Here is a 6,064-nt window from a genome sequence, read left to right on the forward strand (position 1 = left end):
TCAATGCAGAAGTACAAAAAGGAAAGAGATAAAACTTTCAGTGCCATCCATAATAAACATAGAAAATTTTCAGGAGTAGGAATCCATCTAATTCAACATCTTTCACTATTGATGGCTATTATTCCTCCCTTCAGGCTCTTCTGAGACATCTGACTATTTATTTCTTTTTTTCCTTACACTGGCAGAATACCCAAGTATACCTGCATAAGCCTTGTTTCTCCTCTTCCTCAAAAAATGTGCTAGTCATCTTCTTTTTGATGCCATTTACTGCCACGCAGGTGCTCATCCTCAGACAATTCCCATTTATTTTACTCTGCAAGACCCTGTTATGTTGCTAAAACGATCCACGTGGCAACCAGCCATCCCATTCCTTTTTCTTGGTAGCAGATATGCTAAGAGGCCAACATCACTTCTGTGCAGAAAACATAACCCCAGAACTGCCCATCCAGCAATATGACTTCTTTGTCAGCAACTTCCACCTGAACTAGAAGTCAAATTAATTCTCACAGCGACAGATACCTCTTCAAAGAGTTCTAACGCAGATCATAAGTACTGTCTGTCAAGTTCTATCTCTCTGAATAATTTTCTTGGCAGTAGTTGCTGCATGAAAGTCATACATACCTATATAAGTTTTACACATTACACTCAACATTATGCAGTAGTACCAGTGACCACATTTTTTCAGCAGGAGATTAGAAAACCATCAGTCCACGGCTTTTTCTCAGCCTGCCCTATCACAAGTGGAATTTATTGTTGCTGGGATACTGTCACCAGGACATTCGCTGGATGTTTTCCTTTGCTTATCTGTTACACTTCAAAGTGCTACATATTCTCTGTTTTTTATCTAACTCCTTCATTACTATTCCATCCATTACTTACACCTTTACAGTTCTTCTAGTTGCCTTCATGTGATTTTGCTGTCTTATTCTTGGCTGGTGACCTCAAATTCCACTTGAATGCACGTTTTATTGCAATAAAGGAAAATAAACCTATACAGACAGAAAGCCATCTCTTCTTCTGCTTAGGAGAATGGACATTATGAACTTTTCACTAGGAGAGTCACTTGCTTAGGCTTGGAGAAAACCAACAAGCATGACGTCAAGGAGGGATGTCAAAATCAGAAATGCCCATTATAGCTTCCTCTACACTTCAGTCAATCACATTTGCTTTTACTTCACTTTATTGATATGCACTAACATGGTCCAAGATGAATGTAGAGACCAAGCAAATACCAATGGCAAGTTTCTGCCTTTTCAGGAGATTAGGATCTTGCTCAGTGTACTTGCTCTTGGGAGTGGCTATTGTCAGCATCATTCTTCCAGAGAATGAACAATCAAGCAAAGAATAACATCATTTCATTGATCTGTAATTTGTCCTTAATTACTTCAGGATTTAAATCGAAATGAAAAGATTTCCATAGTACCATTAAGAAACTGTTAGTACAGGGAAAATAATTAAAACCAGTCCCTCAGTGTCTTGGCATGCAATGGAATCGTTGCTAGTGAGTTTTCACAAAAGTTAACAAAGATATTTACAGAAAAAAAGGAAAGCTGGAGAATGACATGAAACATTATTTGAGCATTACTTTTATTTTCTAAATCTATCAAAGATGTACAGCCTTTCTTTAACAGAAGGCAAGCAGAAAGCACAGGAATCTCTAATTTCTTGGATGGTTAGTCAAGACTTACTCTTCAGCAGATGCACAGAAGTGTGTTTCTTCTGCATTGGATAAATTTTCTTCCTTACAAGCATTTGTTTTTATACTCAGCCAAAGTGACCTGTTGAGAGATCAGAGACAGAGAAACTCAGATGACTGTCTTCTCTCTTCTGTTTACTTTGGCAAGAAGTTGGGTGCTAATTTAAAACAAAGTTCTGACTTTTTTATGTTGTATGTGGGCTAGCAGCCTTATGCTTGCAAAGGCATAAAGGCATGTAAGGCTACAAGCAGTGCTTTTTTAAATTTTTATTTTTTAAATATACCCCAAAGGTCCATTCTTCATTCTCATTAATGTACGTGCTTTATACAAGTTCCCAATTAGTGATTGTGCCTCTGCTCCTGCCGAGGGCAATGGCAAAGCTCCTAAACCCACATTGTTTTATGACTCAAAGTACCAACGTGTTTTCTCCCACATCAAGAAACCACATCTAGTGGCATCACCCATTGCATTAGAAACAAGCGTGAAAAGGTCACACCTACTGGAACAGCCAAATCAGCCACCTTTGGTGCTTATCATGTAGTTAATTATTTCTGACTGCTCCGTTTGCTTTGCCATTATTACAGTGGTGTCATGATTTTTCTGTCACATATTGAAATGATGATTGAAAAAATGTATTTTGTTCATATTCTAAGAATCCATAAGGGTCTTCAAATCTTAAACTATTCCTCTCAACTTGGCCACTGCACTGCCTTGTTAGATAGTGCAAACCAGTTCTAGACTGATTGGAGTAATTTCTTCATGCCTAGGGCTAGCTCATTAGTGGCCTTCTGAGGATTTTTCTGGACAGAGAGCAAGCTAAAGCATGAATTTATAGAGCACTATTTCTCAGCAGTAATTCCATTCATGGACAGTCCTAGTGCACCACATTGAAATTGAGCTTGTTCACTTCACAAGCAGAGTAAAAACTGTCCATATCAGTCCCTTATAGAAACCTCTTTCCCTGCAGTCTCTGCAAATACAACAGACAAAGACAACATTTGCTCCTTTTGCTCCATTTGCTCTCCACGGGGACTGGCCCCCTAATTAAAGTGTTTAGTTAGGCTCTGCATTGCCTTCCACTCCTCCCATGGTGCAGTGAGAGGCAGCGATGGTGGCAGGACCTCCTGCTCCCACTAATGTGCATGGACCTCCCAGGCTGAGACCTGTTCCTGGAGATGAAGAAAAAAGAACAGCCACGAGCAGATGAGGAGGTAGTGATGATGGGGAGGGACCTGGCAATCATCAGCTCTACTAATTGCCTAAATTCCCTCATTTTCCTACAATGTGAGTAAGGGATGAGCCCAAGTAAATTGCTGGGGCAGATTCTCTATAACCCTTTGCTGCAGGCAGGTTGTAAAACTACAAGCTAGCTTTTAAGAACTGTCTGGCCTTCACAATTACTTTTTTTTTTTCATGTTTTTATTTCCTAATTAACAATTTCTCCCCTTTGAAGACTTACACTGGGAAATTGATTTTTTTTTCCTATTCTGACAGCAGCAAAATTATTTGTCCCATTTCCTCACATAGAGGTTCATTTTACGTTCTAATGAACAATGGCAATAAGAGAACAATACAAGAAAATACACAAAGTTACCTCCTGCTCAGATCAGAGAGAGGTTTCTTATCCTTGACACCTGCTGGCAATTAATCCTTTGCATGCTTGATTTTACAATTAGTAGCCCTCCTGTAATCAGAGTAAAGCATGCAATCCCAGCTGCCTTCAGGACTGCCCTCTGCCACCCTGGGCTGCTGGAAGCAACCGAAGCCTGACCTTTGATTTTATAGCATCCAAGGAGGAACAAAAACTTGGGAGAGAGAAGTTAAGGGGGCACTTTGGCAGCACGAGGTTGAAACCCTTGGTTTTATGCATGTTTGGTTTGGCAAGAACATGCCATTTGTCTGTGGGGAAGATGTACATTTTCCTACAAAAAAAACATTTGGACTGGGGGTCTCTGTCAGTCCTCCTGCGCATCTACATCAGCCTTGCAGCAGGCATGTGCCCTTCAGCTTGTTGGACAGCTCTTGCAGGAAAAACCTCTTCTCTTTCACCCAGGGTAAGGACTGATTTAAGTTATTCAACCTTAATTGCCAATTTTTCTGCAAAACTAGGTTTAACTCATCTGCTCCCTACTAGACCTAACTGATGAAGGATCTTTCTCACTTGCTGGTGATCCAGTGGCCTGCTGTGCTGCCCTTCCTCCAGAGGTCTAGCTTATAAAGCAATGACCAACTACAATAATTACATGTTAACTACAGATTTTTTAATTATTTATTTGAGTTTTTCCTGGAATCTGGAAGGCCAGAGAACCTTCTATAACATCACCTTAACTTGCATTTAAACTTCTACCCTATCAAGTACTCAGTACAGCCTTTCAGTCCAGTGTTTTGTTGGAACGTAACAATACCTCGATTTCACCCATCTGAAAATATTTCTATGCTACATAAGTCAGTTTTGCACATTGTAAAAAACTGAATAGAAATACTGTATAGAAATATTGTAAAGAATACTGTTCTTTGAAGTACTACTGGCATTCGAAACCCATCTGGTGCTTTAAAAAGCAGTATTTTTTTAAGTATTTCAAAGGAACTTTGGAGCTATTATTTCTTATTTTGCTATTAAAACCTTTAAGTTTGAAAATTAATCATTATAGGAAGGACTTCTGATGCAAAAATCTATGAATAAAATAAAAATAGGCTATTTTCACATCAAGTTAACTTTAAAAAAATCCTTCATGTCCCTTATTAATTTAATGCACATCTCAAAGTATCTTACATATTACAAATATGTAATCTACTAAATAATCCCAAACGTCTATGGCTTCTTGAATTTTTTTCCATCAATGGACTATATTTCTTGCTGCTTTCTAGTGACCTTTAAACAAACTTTTCAGGTTACTAATTAGCATGATAAACAATAGATTCCCATTTCATGGGCAATTTCATGGTCAAGCAACCCACTAGAGACAGGCTGCATGCTCTGCAATATTCATATCTGCAGCAAGCATCAAAGCATCCCTGTAAAATACATTTATTTCAGCAGTATCTCCAGGAACATGTGTCAGTAGATTTTTTTTGCTTAATTCTCGATAGCTGAGCCTAATTCTTTTATTTGCATGGGTAAGATTGTAGAGGAGTGGTCTCACACAGAAGGGGAAAAGACATGTTTTAAGAGTCACAACGAGAGGAGCAATCTGCCCTTACTGGCAGCACAGCCCGACAGCAGAGGCATTTGATGCACTGTCAAGGAACAATTATACATTGCACCATTGTCTCAGTGACATTCTTATCATTCTGTTCTCAGGGCAAGTTTCTCTTGTCTCTTCTCAATTACACTTCATTTGTTTTTATCACAAAATTTAATTTGAAGCATTTGCTTCACAGATGGGTTAAAAGCATGTGGGTTTTTTTCAAGCAAAAGAAGACAAAATTATTATTGGCATTGTGTACAAAACTAGCCCCATTACAGCGTAGTATGGGAGATAATCACAGTGAAATGTTGCAGGCACATGGGAAGGAGCAGTTTGTGTGTCTGTGTATGCTGCAGCTGAGAAGTACTTTTGCTCAGCTAGGGTCACATACCTGGCTTTCTCCCTAAGTCTTGAGGGGTTTCGGCTGCTGCAATCCCCCCAGGCTCTCGTTGGTGTGTTCGCTCTGCCACTGCCACCAGCCACTGTGAGGCAAGCGCAGCCAGCCCAGCATCCGTGGCACCACACAGAGGAAGAGGTAACACCTTCCAAAACTTCACATTGTTGCTCCTGAAAGCAAAACAATAATTAAAACAAATAAAACCACCGCCAAAAAAAAACAAACCCCAAAAACATAAACCAAAACCCCCAATCAAACAAGTCACAAAGTACACAAGGAGATCTGAAGAGAGAGGCTTGTTTTCCTGCAGATTATTGGGATGGCTGCATGGGAGAGGCAGGAGATGAAAAAGCAAGTGAGAAGACAAAGGCAGGGCAGGTAAGAGGAATATGCGCCTGCTGGCAGTTGGGGAGTATCAATGGAAAAGAACAAAGTGTTAAATAAAAATCAATAAATGCTCAAAAATCTTATCCTTCAGCCTTACATAACTTCGTAGAGGCAGTCAATAAAGTTCCTAGGAGCTCTGAAAGCAGGCATGCTGAAGTGCTGAGATGACCACAACTACTGTTGAAGCTGTGCAAGATAGAAAGAGGAGCAGGTAACCTTCTCACAGAGATATCATCATTTGCCTTGTGCCCAGCAAAAAAGCAGCAAAGAGAGAAGCTGAGGTTTTTTTATAGCCCAGGCCTAGATTAATCAACAATTAGTATTCATCTGGGTGCCTCGAACTGGCCCACTGCGCTGACTACCACCAGCTGTAATGCTGCTCAGGCTGTGGAACA

Source organism: Phaenicophaeus curvirostris, chromosome 11 (assembly GCF_032191515.1).
Source record: "Phaenicophaeus curvirostris isolate KB17595 chromosome 11, BPBGC_Pcur_1.0, whole genome shotgun sequence".
Classification (NCBI taxonomy): Eukaryota; Metazoa; Chordata; class Aves; order Cuculiformes; family Cuculidae; genus Phaenicophaeus; species Phaenicophaeus curvirostris.